The sequence below is a fragment of the Camponotus vicinus genome, unplaced genomic scaffold (genome assembly GCF_025532165.1).
Source record: "Camponotus vicinus isolate PSW18456_S1 unplaced genomic scaffold, iyCamVici1.0 SCAF_7, whole genome shotgun sequence".
Lineage (NCBI taxonomy): Eukaryota > Metazoa > Arthropoda > Insecta > Hymenoptera > Formicidae > Camponotus > Camponotus vicinus.
In genome coordinates this window covers 12,130,616-12,146,595 of record NW_028141979.1, presented here as the reverse complement: position 1 = coordinate 12,146,595, position 15,980 = coordinate 12,130,616, and the positions used below count along the sequence as shown (strand labels likewise).

Below are 15,980 nucleotides of genomic sequence, written 5' to 3'. Positions count from 1 at the left end.
TTATCTTGGCATCAAAACTTTTGCTTCATTCATTGCGCGATACCATTCTTCATCATCTTCTATGAGTCCTAATGCTAAACATGCAGTAGTAAAAGTTTGATGTATCTCGTTATTAACTGTTCTTAATTCTTGAAAACTTGTAGCTCCTTTAACATGTAGTAAAAGTATACGTAAATGAAACAATTATATTTGAGATGGGCTAACGGAATACATACGACCAATACAATTAAAATATCTTTGACGTTTCTCCCAGCGATTAATAGTTCTGCCGTTAATTGTAATTTTCTTAAATACATAATGAGATGGAATATCACTGTATAAATATTGTTTTGCTTCCTTATCTCGAGAATTTAACTGAAAATAATCTAATAACATTGCTACTCGTTCTACAGCAAATCTTATCGCATTATTATTAATATTCTCATCGATTATCACATTATGTTCGTTTGGTAAATGAACTGGTAAACGGAATATAGCGTGACCTTTTTCTTGCAAAGATGTGCTTAAAATACGCCAACATGCTTCCACGGGCCCGACATATCGAGCTTCGATAAAATCTTGAATTTCATCATGATTTATTGTTTTATCTACATTTTCTCCAATAACTACAGATGCAGCATCATGACCTTTATAAATATATTTATACAAATATTTTACAGATTGTATACTCGATACTATTTCAACATTAATATGACTATTAAAAAGAAGTAAGAGTGTTGGATTAAATGGAACAACATATCGATTATCAACAACGTATCGTCTAGGTCTTTCGTATAGCAATCCATTATTTCTTCGACGATATTGTGGATAACCATCTTCATCCAGTTGTTTCTGGTTGAAATGGTTTTGGAAAATGTTTCGAACATTTATTGTTTATTAAACACCAATCTCCACATGGCCCATGAATCATATGTTTCATTACAATATTATGTAATCTTTCATTTTCATTAGGAATAGGAATTTCTGCAGAAATAAACTTATTAACTATTTCAGAATTTAATATCTTACAATTCTGTTTTAATGTAATCAATAAATGTATATGTGGTAATCCACGTTTTTGAAATTCTATTACATAAACGTATGCTAAAACCACCAAAAATTTTTTGTCTAACAATAACATCGATTAAACAATCCTTTTTTATATTAAATACTCGAGCGCATATATCTGGCCTATCTGCAGGTTGTTGATTTAGAAATAAATTTTCTTTAATTTCTCGCCAATTTGGATTACAAGTCACAGTAACAAAGATATCTGGTTTTCCATATTTTCGAACAATAGCCATCGCATCTTGATAATGTTGCAACATATTACGCGGTGAACCCACAAATGTTGATGGAAGTATAATCATTTTTCCAATGCGAGCACCGTTATTATTGGCGGCATTTGCTAAATAATCAATTAATCCTTGATAAGTCTCAGCTCGCAATTGTTTTTGATTCTGTTTACAATAATTAATTCGGTCTTTTTCAACTTTTATATAATTATCTACAAGCCATTGTTGAAATAATCGTCTACCCATGATAAAAATATTAAAATTATCATATATAGCTATTCGATATTTTACGTATGCAGCTCTACTTACTCTTTTATTACTATTCCTGCGTTGTAAATTATAATCACGCCAACCTTGATTACCGTATGGATAATATAATGGATAAATCCATGGTTCTACATTTGGATTCATTGTACTGACTTGTTGTAAAGTTTTATTATTTTTATTATAAATTGTTACATAAGTTTCTGGAATTTCACCATCTGCCGTAATAGAAAAAACTGCTGCAACTTCATTTACTCTTTGCACATTGTATCAGCCACAATCAATGCCCTTTTTTGTCAAAAATCCCAATTGTAATTCACGTATACTATTATTTTCAGTTATTTGCTATTGCATTTGAATTTCTTCATGCATCATTCGATAAGATTGTGCAAAAATATTATTTGTACGCATTATATTATTTATTGATTGTAAAATTTCTTCATCAAGATTCGAATTTCGATGTAACCGATATTCTGTCGCTTCATTATTATCTACAATAAAAAGTCGACTATAACTTAGAATTTGGTTAGGTGAGGGATACAATGCAGTATTAATTTGATAATAAATTTGTCCTTGAATTTTAAAACAATAAGGTCCACGTCTTTGTGTACTAAAGTCTGATACGTTTGCATTAAATGACGCGAATGAAAATGTATTATTGTAACCACGAATACGATTATAAATTGGTTTGATTTTGGATGATTTTCAGTAAATAATTTATAAAGTTCATGCGGAGGTTGAGGTAAAGAATTTAACTCAACAGTTCCATGACTACAACAATCATTAAATGAGTTACCTTTATTAGCTACTTTTTCAGAATTAAAATGTTTCGCACCACAATGTTCGCAATATAAATTCATTTCTCCTATGTAATGTTCTACAATATTTTCTAATTGAATAATGTGAGGCGTATTAATGTCCGTGTATCTTTTTTGTAAAGTTCGATTTTTTTCGTTCCACCTTCTTTGTTTACTTTTATTAATTATGTTAATAGACGTTGATTTTGATTTTTCCACTTTATCTTCTATTATAATATTTTGTGATGGTACTTCATGTAAATTAATACAATTATTTTCAATCCTATTCAATCAATTATTATTCAAGTTTATTACTCTATTTGATGTGCTAGGTATTGAAGAAATAATATTGCTATTTAATGGAGTTTCTATATCTAAGTTATGAACATTTCTAATTATATTAATATTATCATTAACATTAAATAATTTTATACCATTATTTATTGCATTAACTTCATTACTATTTTGTATTACATTACAAACATTTGTAATAGTTGATGTATTTGTTTGAGATGCAGTGATATCTATTTCACCTACAGAATTTATTACTTGTTTAAATAAAATGGTTGAAGCATGTGTATCTACTACTATGTTTTTGGAAAAATCTGCAGACGTTTGTGTTATATTCGAATAAATTTCATTAGTATTTGATAAATATTGATAATTTTTCTTAGATATTATTCGCTTTTCTTCCCGTCTCTCAGCTTGACGTTTTGCTTTTTTTCTCGTTTATTACGTTGATATTCTTCTTCTTCTTCAATCGACCGAACTATCTTTCTTCGAGGCATAATTATTATTTAAATAATTTAGAGATTAAAAATGTATAAAAATAATAATTAATTAGATATTAATTTAATTTAACAATTTAATATAATTATGTAATTATTAATAAAATTATTAATCAAATTAGGTTTAATTTTATTTTAAATTGACGTTAATTTAAAAATTAAAAATAATTTTAATTCAACAATTTGATAAAAAGTAATATTAATTCAACAATCCAAATCAAAGCTAATTTCAATCCAAATCAATACCAATTATAATCCAAGTCAAAGCCAATTTTAATCCAAGATTAAGCCAATTATAATCTAATTGTAAGTTAAAGTCAATTTCAATCCAAGTCAAAGCCAATTTTAATCCAAATCAAAGCCAATTTCAATTCAAGTCAAAGTTAATATCAATCCAAGTCAAAGCCAATTTTAATCTAAGTCAAAGCCAATATCAATTCAAATCAAAGCCAATTTTAATCCGTCAAAACCAATTTTAATCCAAGTCAAAGCCAATTTTAATCTAAGTTAAAACTAATTTTAATCCAAGTCAAAGTCAATTTCAATGCAAGATTAAGTTAATTATAATTTAAGTTAAGGTCAATTTCAATGCAAATCAAAGTTAATTTCAAATCAGGTCAAAATTAATTTCAATTTAAAGTCAACTGTAATCAAATAATTAAATAAATGAAAGTAAAATTTAATTCAATATTATGTTTAGCTTATTTTCGACTTAGTTTATTGTCCCGTTGGATCTCTGAAAAAGAAAATATTAAATAATTATAATTATGTAAATAATTTAATCTTTTTTCTAATTTTACGATATTATTTTTAGTTACTTTTAATAATAATTCGCATATATTAATCACATAATAAATTTGATTTTAAAAATTAAGTCGAATAAAAAGAAAAATTGTAATCTATTTTTAAAAATTTAGTTAATCAACATTAAACATATGTACATAAAATATTTATAAAGATCATATTTTTGCCTATAAGGAGAAAATAAAATAGAATTAAAACTGTGTATATTTATTAGTTTTTTCTATATATGAATTTTGCAAAATTACACATTTTTTCTAGCGCAAAATCTCAGTGCAAAATTTATTGAATATAATTATTAAATAATTGTAAAAATCGACATATTGTCTTTTAAAAAAATTTTATTAATTTTTAATAACGTTCGAAAACCATAAAAAGTATTCCGGTTCGAAAATTCGCATAGGCAAAATCAGCATTTTATAATTCGAGAATTCAAAATTAACAGGCGTCGAGAAACTTCTCGAGATCTCTATTTATCAGAAAAACTCGACCGTTCGAGTTATCTTTAATTTTTTTCACGACCTAAGAAGCGCTTGTGTCATAAACGTTTACAACAACATTGTCAACCGTCGACAAAATCAGGGAGGCGTACGGACATGCGTGCCCATACGTCACGATCAGCTGATTGTCAATCACCGCTTAGCTAAAACCGCTGTGTGAAAACCGCTCGCTTATCTGGAAGAAGGCAGATAAAGTCTTCAACTTTGTACATTTATATATCTATACAGAGCGATCCCGAAAAACAATCCGTCTATAAAATGACGTATTCCTGACATCATTCTAAGACAATTTTTCCTTTACCAAAATTTGATTTGAAGCGTAGTTTTTAAATTATTAAAGGAAGTAGTTAACGTATGACGGGTCGAATACAAGAGGCAGGCAAGGGTGGCGCGATTCACCGTCAGACGCGGGTGTTTACGCGGGGCGCCTGCTGCGATCAGCTGGTCGCTATACACATACAGACACACATGCGAACACATACATTCTCTCTCTCTCTGTCTGTCTGTCTGTCTGTCTCTCTCTCTCTCTCTCTCTCTCTCTCTCTCTCTCTCTCTCTCTCTCTCTCTCTCTCTCTCTTTCATTCGCTCACTCACCTGTAATTTTTTTTTTTTTTTTTTACGAGAGAGGGGAAAATGCATTTTATGCATACCCACCGGTCGATCCAGTGAGTTATGTGGGACTCGAGTACCAAGTCGAATTACCAACTCGGTACTCCCTACCCACTAAAAACCCCTCTCTTTTCACGAATTTCCTTTGACACACTGTCCCTCTGACTTCCCGAGATCTGTTTTCACATAACGTCAAAAAATAGTTATCATTACCTTATTCGATGACTTTTGATGTATTGCTGTAATTGCTTGAAGGAGAAATGAATTTTCCGATAGATCGTACGTTCTCAAATTTAACGTAGATATCACGTTGCAAAAGACAAGAAATCCACACTAAATTATTAACTGAAAGTTTTTCTTCTTTCATGAACTGTATTCTTTTATAAACTTTAACGTAATCACATTTATTTACTCACTCGATGAGACGAGAAATTTACTAATGACTCTATCACTAATCACTATTAATCACTGTCGAATAATAACTATTGGCGATTAAAAATCACTCGATGAAAGAAACACACGCGGACACGTTACTACACGACGCGACGACGCGACAATGCGACGATAATTACTCGGCGACTGCAAGCAGTTTTTTGCATGGTAGGTTGCGGTAGGTTAAGGTACTACTGGCGCTATCGAACGCGATCATGTGTTCGATTGAAGAATGCGGTAAACATAATAAACATTTAACATTAATATTATTATTATCATGAATGTGTGTGATATCCATACATCGTATGATATCTATTTAAAAATTAATTAGATTAAATAAGTGTTTTTAAAATATTTATTAATTTTACTAATATTTTAAATAAATATTTAATATTAATATTTTATATGATAATAGTAAAAGTAATAAATATTTTAAAAACACTTATTTAATCTAATTAATTTTTAAATAGATATCATACGATGTATGGATATCACACACATTCATGATAATAATAATATTAATATGTTAAATGTTTATTATGTTTACCGCATTCTTCAATCGAACACATGATCGCGTTCGATAGCGCCAGTAGTACCTTAACCTACCGCAACCTACCATGCAAAAAACTGCTTGCAGTCGCCGAGTAATTATCGTCGCATTGTCGCGTCGTCGCGTCGTGTAGTAACGTGTCCGCGCGTGTTTCTTTCATCGAGTGATTTTTAATCGCCAACAGTTATTCGACAGTGATTAATAGTGATTAGTGATAGAGTCATTAGTAAATTTCTCGTCTCATCGAGTGAGTAAATAAATGTGATTACGTTAAAGTTTATAAAAGAATACAGTTCATGAAAGGAGAAAAACTTTCAGTTAATAATTTAGTGTGGATTTCTTGTCTTTTGCAACGTGATATCTACGTTAAATTTGAGAACGTACGATCTATCGGAAAATTCATTTCTCCTTCAAGCAATTACAGCAATACATCAAAAGTCATCGAACAAGGTAATAATAACTATTTTTTGACGTTATGTGAAAACAGATCTCGGGAAGTCAGAGGGACAGTGTGTCAAAGGAAATTCGTGAAAAGAGAGGGGTTTTTAGTGGGTAGGGAGTACCGAGTTGGTAATTCGACTTGGTATTCGAGTCCCACATAACTCACTGGATCGACCGGTGGGTATGCATAAAATGCATTTTCCCCTCTCTCGTAAAAAAAAAAAAAAAATTACAGGTGATTGAGCCAATGAGAGAGAGAGAGAGAGAGAGAGAGAGAGAGAGAGAGAGAGAGAGAGAGAGAGAGAGAGAGACAGACAGACAGACAGACAGACAGACAGACAGACAGAGAGAGAATGTATGTGTTCGCATGTGTGTCTGTATGTGTATAGCAACCAGCTGATCGCAGCAGGCGCCCCGTGTAAGCACCCGCGTCTGACGGTGAATCGCGCCACCCTTGCCTCTTGTATTCGACCCGTCATACGTCAACTACTTCCTTTAATAATTCAAAAACTAAGCTTCGGACGAAATTTTGCCAAAGGAAAAATCGTCTTAGAATTGATTCAAGAATGTGTCATTTCAGGGACAAGGGGGTTATTTTGAATCACCCTGTATATTTTTCTTTTACTGTATTTCCACAATAAATATGTATGAACGTACCAATTGTCCGTTTTCTCTGACTGCGTAGGAATTTCTACACGTCGACTTGAGTGGCTTAAATCAGACGATGTTCTTAAAATATTCTGCTCTGTTGTATTACTTTCTTGTGTATGCGTACTATTTATAAAGGAATGTGTAGGTAAAGTGTGTGTCATAGACATGCGTGATACAATAGGAAAACAAGTACGAGGAATATGTGGTTGAATGCTTGTATGTGTTGAAACGTTTGCGTCTAATGGAGTGCTCGTATGAGATTGAATGCTCGCGTGTGGTTGAACATTTACGTATGATGGAACACTACTAATATGTGATGAAACGTTTGCGTCCAATTGAGTGCTTGTATGAGATTGAATGCTTGCGTGTGGTTGAACATTTACGTATGATGGAACACTACTAGTATGTGATGAAACGTTTGTGTCTTGAGTGGGACTGAGTATTTGTATATGATTGACTGTCTGTATGTATATATGTATGCTGTGACAAATGGGATTGGTAATCATTATCAGAGCAGTCAGAACTGGAATCGTCTTGTTCCAAAATGCTTCTTATCTCATGTGCATCCTTCTCGATATCTTCAGTAGTGATATTCCCTTTTTTTTTTGTTTCTTCGGAGCTTCGTCTGATGAAGTGGACATGTAACGCGATGGTTTACTTATAATTCGTTTTGGCCGTTGTTTGTTATCCATCTGTGCCTGTAAATAAAAATGCATATAAATTACAATACATAATATGTAGCAGACATATCTGATATTAGCTGCAACATGTGACATAATAACTTTCAAAACTCGGATTTTTATAGAAAACTTATGTATTTTATAATTTCTCATTAATTAATTTTTAATGATTAAAATATTTTTAAAAGTTATAAATAATTATAAAAGAATCATTATTATTATTATTTCTCTGATATTAAGTTAAATGCATTTTATTGTACAGCATGTGTATATGTTAGCCATAATTTTGTAACATTTTTTAGAATATATTTTTAGAATACTTAATATGATAATTCTTACCTTTGTGTCTCATAATATTTTACATTTCCCTTTTTTATCAATATTTAAGTGATATTGCAATCTGTTTCTAAAGATTAATTCAAATCAAGACAACTTCTTCATAATAATAGAGAATTTAACTTGATAATATTATTAAAATGCTTGACAAAACAACTCATACATGCAATATATATACCTTATATTACCTATGAGTGATACAAGAAAAAAGAACAGCAGAAAGGCAACAATAATTGTAAAAGTAAAAACAAAGGCATAAAGTGCACACATAACAACGCAAAGTGCAATAGTAAATAATATAGCATGCTACTCGATAACAAATTCGACACTTGATAAGAAGGTGCAAGAGATATGGAAAAGCAAAAAAAGAAAAATTATAAGTACGAAAGGTATACAAAAGAACGTCAAATCCAATTCCAATTCCTGCAAAAATGTAATAAACAATGTAGAGGACAAATCTTACATTCTCTCGCTGTGTATAATAGCAGCGACTATGTATTGAACCACTTCCAAATGATTTTCTCGCTGCTGCTATTGTCCTCTGATGTGGAATTCCAAAGTGGCATTCTGTAACACTTAGCGTGAACCTCGTCCAAATGAATACGATAAATCTCGCTACTTAATGTCGAACATTTATATACTTGAAGAGCAGAAGATAAAATGCCAACATCATAGAAATCTTCGATTTCTAAAAATTTTTTAACTACCAAAAGATACAAATTGTTATCCATGACAATGTCTACAACGATGCAAACTGATTCATCATGTAAGAAGCAACAATTATCACGCATATCTATACTTAACAACATTTTGTTAAATGTAATCTTATTATTTTTATTGAGGACTCCCATTAGCTGCATTATGTTGTCACGGAAACGTGAACAGAAGAATCAATATCACAATTATTATTTATCTTATGAACTTTTATTTCTGCCATTCTGTTAAAAAATTGTTGAATAGGTAGACCTGGTTTTCGGCAATATTTTTTAAAAATAGCCATGTTATTTTCGTATGGGAAAGCAGAAAAAGAATTCAAATTACCAAGACGTCTCACATCGTTGGTGAGATGAAGAAGACCATGGACATTGTAAGTATTAAAGTTGGGACTGTATAAATTTTCACATCTTTGGACAAATTTTTGTAGCGCAAGCTCTGCAAAGTTTGGAGCTCTGCAATCTTGATGGAGTACTTGAAACCAAAACTCTTATAGCTGCGTGAAAAAATAAAAAGTGTTTATAAACTTGTTCGTTAAGTATACCATATGTTACAACAGGACCTGTATAAAGAAGAAATTGGCGAAGTTCTATCGCCTTATACTTGGAGCATGTATCGAGTGATCTAGGACGTCTTGCAAAATCTGAGGGACAATATTTTTTGAAAATATTTAATCTTGCACACAAAAGGGAAATAGATCTACCTGATAATTTTGAAAATCGAGAATACTTTCCATACACCCACGCTAATAAAAGTTTTTTCATCACTCCTAAACAAACAAGGTGCATATATTCGAATGGAACTTGTGAAACCATACCTATTGGAAGCATTGATAAAGGGCTTTTACCCTCTTTATGATGACTTTCATCAAGACCTATGATATATTCCTCATCCGTTCGAGGAGAATTATTAGTACCATTGAAGACATTACGACCTTCGCTGCGTGTACTGCAGATTTTGCGTTTAGAACAGGGTTGACTGGATGTATGACCTCGATGATTGAGAATAAAGGCACGAGCTAGTGCATCAGCTATAAAACATCTCAAGGATTTTGGTATTTTATTACCATGAAAATTTATACCTCCGTTTAACATTAATCTTTTAATATCTGTAACGAATCTTTCAAAAAATACATTAGGATCATGTGGCTTTTGCATTCCTTTATAAACTCCTACAATAATTGGCTTTGCATGCTGGATATTTGCAATTCTAATTTGAATTGGCCAGATATGAATACTACTTGATTTATCTAATGTGCATCCATCAGTGTTAAAATCTATTTCTAATTGATTAATAGTGATTGCAGATGAAATACTCTCGAGACATTGAGTAATCTCTGTTTCAAGATCAAAATGAATATATTCACCTGGCTCCACATTAAAAGTAACAACACGATTTCGTGGCGTATTAAGAAGCGTCCTAACATCCTTTGGCAAGTTAGAAAAGCAAGGATGCGTGCGAAGTAGAGATAATATCCTATTTCCTTGAACATGCGTCAAATTGTTATCTACGAAACAAGAAGCTAATTGTTCACGAAAAGATGGTTCTGTCGAAACAGTATTGAAAAATGAGGCTATCGCATCACTAGACTCAGAAACAGGACGACAAAGAAGAAAAAGACCCATTTTCTATATTGATGTCACACCAAGTATCTATAAAATTATTAGAACGATTACATTCTGTAGATGTTGACGGACCAGGAATATCTTGTATATTATCTAATTTTTTATATCTGCAAAAATTTTGCTTAATTTCCAACCTAACTCTATTTCTCTGCCTTGAGGATAACCTATGCAATGCTTTTCGCGAAGTAGAAAATTTTAAATTATTTGTTTTCATATTTACGTATTTTCCTCTTGGCTGCAGCTGAAGATTATATACTTCCAAAAATTGACTTAAAATTAATTCAAGAACTGTACTTCTCACATAAACTATTCTCCTTTTACTTCTTGTGCACTTAACACACAAATACACAGTGAAATGATCGAAACGACCAAAAACAATTGCGCGCGCCAAATGCCGGTAAAGCTATGACCAATTATATGAGCTTCAACTGTCAGTTACCCAATCAGAGAGTATCAGATTATGGCGGGACATCAGATTATGGCGGGAAATCAAAGTATAACGGGATGCAAATTTTTACATAATGCATAATGCATAAGAGGATAAAATAATCAAAGTTTTTAATTTCTATTATCAAGATGAAAATGAATGGTTGTAATTGACTTATTTTTACTTAAGCAAAAGTTTGTGCCTAGATCCAGACAAACAATATATTGAAAGTAATAATAATTCACAAAAACGAAAAATAAAAATACTTGTGGAGATTTGAAAATCAGTGTAATAAGAGAAGAGTAAAGAACAACACAAGATATTAGAAAAAAGATATATTAGATATATAATTAAAACTTTACGTGTAGTATTTTGCTTCTTTTGCATTTCTATGTTCTGTAACACATTATGAATTAACATTTTAAATTAAATTTATATACTTTTCGTTTTTATTAATTATTACTTCAATATATGTTGCTCCTTGTTCCTAGTTTAGCTTATAACATATTAAGTTTAGTTTATAATGTAACGTAAGATATTATGTCATATATAACATAATATCTTACGTTACATTATAAACACTTACATTACGTTATCATTTCTTTGTATACTTATTACAACCGTAAATTATTGTAAGGAAGTTGATTATTGATATTTTTTTCCTGACAATACATTTCAACAAAAATATTTTAATTTATATATATAATATACGTGTAATAATATATATATAATTAACTTAATTAATATAATATGTATAAGTAACTTCCTTGTAATAATTTATGGTTGTAGTAAGTATATAAAGAAATTATTATATTTTAAAACTTACATGAGGCTCTCGATTGTCTGGAACGATAGTGATCGTAGCAATATGTCCAGCATTTGCTTCATTATTTGTTTCTTTATTGGCATTTCTTGAAATTTTATCTGATAGAGTAAGGATTTCTTCAAATCATAGTCCCAAGATGGACTCGCTGTCCTCCTCTACTGACATAACAGTTTGTTCTATACATATAGGAGTGAACACATATCGTTACATTAATATAATTATTGGCATGTAAATGTCAGCATGAACACTTTGAAGTTGCATTCAATAGTGCATATTACATACCACTGTATATCACACAACTTGCTTCAAATTAATTTTCATGCATTAATTATATAACAAAAATTAATATCTTAAATATTCTATAAAAATTAAAACACATTTTTTTAAAAATAGCATTGATATGTTTCTATATTAATAATATAATTGATTATATAATAAATAATAGTTGATTACATAATAAAAATATTGTATAATAAAAACAAAATTGCACAATAAAATAAAAATTATCTAAATTTTTGTAGCATATACAAACATATCCTGAACAAATACACATTTTTTTATGTATCTAATATACTTATTAAATATTAAAACTAAATGCATATAAATATATATGCAATATATGAAAGCGAGAAGATATTAGTCTTGTGACACATTGCACCGTCTCTGCTTGCCTGTTGTATCGGACTCGTAATTCGCCAACTATTTTCAATTATAACTCAAAAACTAAGCTTTGGACAAAATTTTGTAAAAAAAAATAATCTTAGAATTTGCTCAAGAACATCATATTTTAAGGACATCAGGTTCTGAATCATATATATACATATATGGTATATACAGACATACATATACAGGGTGATTCTGAACAGACGTTTGTCTTTAAAAAGATAAATTGTCGAGTCTATTCTAAGACGATTTTCCCTTTACCAAAATTGTCTACGAGGCTTAGTTTTTAAATTATTAAATAAAATAGTTCGCGAATTACGGAACGAGTACAAGAGGTAGACAGGGACGGCGCAACTCACCGTCCGATACAGGCGATCATGTGGGGCGCGCGACGCGATCAGCTGATTGCTGCACACGATGAGTGTAACAATCTGTGTGTGTGTGTGTGTGTGTGTGTGTGTGTGTGTGTGTGTGTGTGTGTGGGGTGTATTTATGCACGCGTATCCACACATGCACTGTACTCTCTCTCTTTCTCTCTCTCTCTTTCTCTCTCACTCTCTCACTCACTCACTCACTCACTTATTCTTACCTTAATAATGAGATTCTTCATACTGCTGATAAATAGCAGTGCCCAGTGTGTTGCACGATAATAATCGTCGTCGACGAGACGTCGTTTCTTCAACACGCAGTCTGACACAAATAAGCGAAGTTTTTTCTTTCATCACTTTCGACACTTTTACAAATTTACTCGCGCACTTAATCACTCACGATTGATAAAAGGAGGAATTTACCAATGGTTACGGTACGAATTTAATAAACGGTTAACGCATTTAATTGTTAATTACACACTCGATTAAAGAAACGCGTTAACAGAACGCGATACTCGATGCAAAGCGCGCGACGACCGACGACAAGCAGGTCAGGTTAGTACTAGCGCGTAATGCTACACGTTTATGTTTGGCAGCGCTAGAGGCGCTAGTATTAACCTGACCTGCTTGTCGTCGGTCGTCGCGTCGCGCGCTTTGCATCGAGTATCGCGTTCTGTTAACGCGTTTCTTTAATCGAGTGTGTAATTAATAATTAAATGCGTTAACCGTTTATTAAATTCGTACCGTAACCGTTGGTAAATTCCTCCTTTTATCAATCGTGAGTGATTAAGTGCGCGAGTAAATTTGTAAAAGTGTCGAAAGTGATGAAAGAAAAAACTTCGCTTATTTGTGTCAGACTGCGTGTTGAAGAAACGACGTCTCGTCGACGACGATTATTATCGTGCAACACACTGGGCACTGCTATTTATCAGCAGTATGAAGAATCTCATTATTAAGGTAAGAATAAGTGAGTGAGTGAGTGAGTGAGAGAGTGAGAGAGTGAGAGAGAAAGAGAGAGAGAGAGAGAGAGAAAGAGAGAGAGTACGGTGCATGTGTGGATACGCGTGCATAAATACACCACACACACACACACACACACACACACACACACACACACACACTGATTGTTACACTCATCGTGTGCAGCAATCAGCTGATCGCGTCGCGCGCCCCACATGATCGCCTGTATCGGACGGTGAGTTGCGCCGTCCCTGTCTACCTCTTGTACTCGTTCCGTAATTCGCGAACTATTTTATTTAATAATTTAAAAACTAAGCCTCGTAGACAATTTTGGTAAAGGGAAAATCGTCTTAGAATAGACTCGACAATTTATCTTTTTAAAGACAAACGTCTGTTCAGAATCACCCTGTATACCTTTTTATTGTTCCTTCTTCTCTTCTTTTTTTTATATATTTCTATATTTTTTCTCCGTCTCTCTGTTTTTTGGCTGTCTTCTCACTTTCTATTAAATTTATTCTATTAATAAAACTTTCTATTTATTCTCTTCTTTATACAGAAGCGAAATTGTTAGAATTTTTTGCTGAATACTATATGATATAGGTATGAAGTAAGTCGCGTACACGCAAGATAACCTTAGAGCATATAGACATGGAGAGAGAATAATATATTTTTCAGAAAACAAAAATATCTCCAAGATCTGTGCGAGAGAAAAAGATATAGTAATTTCTATTCGTCCTCTATGTGCGTATATTAAACTGGTAGACATGAATAGCAGCTCAAAATTTCTTATTTAAGAGGATGCCGGAGTCGCAGCCGAACTCCGACGGGTAGGCGCCCTCATTTTAACATAACTAAAAGTGTCGGTACATTACCAACACTTATAGTTATGTTACCAACAGTATTGTCTAGAATAAAAAGACATGCATATTTTAGAAAGAGCAATGTGAAAGCTTTTCTTTACATTGTGTTTAATTGTGTTTATTGGAACAAAAAATATGTTGCATTTTCACTGCTCTATCGTCTCGCACAAGCAACGATTTTAGAACATAGATCTGTCTTTATTGCATACATATTGCACAATTCTACTATTGCTCTCATTAGTTATGTCTTTATATACAGGGTGTATCAGACCACCCGTGCCAGCCAAATATCTCGAAAACCAAGAACGACAGACAAAAATATTTCAGACAAAAGTTGTAGAGTTTCAAGTAACGTATTATATAGTAATATTGGTACGACCTTGAATAGTGTTGTCAAGGTCACGTGAAGGTCATCTTAAATTTCTTAAATGGAACCCTCTATTTTTCATTACATATTCTTGTAGCTTATCTCGAGGGCTTTTTAAAACACTATAATAAAGTATTTTTTCATTGAGTACTTTTCGAGTTATGAGGCTTGAAATAATATCTTAATTTTACATAAACCATAAAATATCTTGTAAAATATTCATTTTTCGATTATCTTACCTTAATACTTTTATGTACAAAATAATGAGAGGAATCAATTGGTGTAAAGAAAACACAAAATTGTTTCGAAAAAAAAAATTTAATTTGCAATTAACAATTACATTTTTCTTTTCGAAACAATTTTGTGTTTTCTTTACACCAATTGATTTCTCTCATTATTTTGTACATAAAAGTATTAAGGTAAGATAATCGAAAAATGAATATTTTACTAGATATTTTATGGTTTATGTAAAATTAAGAAATTATTTCAAGCCTTATAACTCGAAAAGTACTTAATGAAAACTAACTTAATTATAGTGTTTTGGAAAGCTCTCGAGATAAGCTACAAGAATATGCAAAAGCATATAGGGTGTCTCATTTAAAAAGTTGGAGGTGACCTTCACATAACCTTGACAACGCTATTCGAGGTCATAATAATGTTGCTGTGTAATGCGCCACATAAAACCCTATAACTTTTGTATGAAACATTTTTTTTCTAAATGCGTATTTTTCGAAATATTAAGGGGTTTCCACACTTTTGCTAAACCCTGTATATAAGAATAATTGAAAGGACATAAGCCAATGGATATTTCATGGACAATATGCAGGCCTAAAGCATATGAGAGTATGCTTCATTCAAATGGACTTGAGGCTGCTGCATAAAGCATCTATAATACTACGCATGGAAGTTCATTTGGTACGTTCGTTAATTTTTATGTTCAATTGTATACTGCATTTAACATTAATTTTGCATATATGTATATGTACCTTTCATTACTTTAATATATTGTGCCTCGAAACTTTTACTAATGAATATTCTTTTATTCAC

At 31.7% G+C, this 15,980-nt stretch overlaps 1 pseudogene; it reads right to left on the bottom strand.

Annotated features, from left to right (window-relative positions):
* Positions 1 to 8,582: 8,582 nt before the first annotated feature.
* LOC145974157 (uncharacterized) lies at positions 8,583 to 9,931 on the bottom strand (annotated as a pseudogene).
* Positions 9,932 to 15,980: the final 6,049 nt, after the last annotated feature.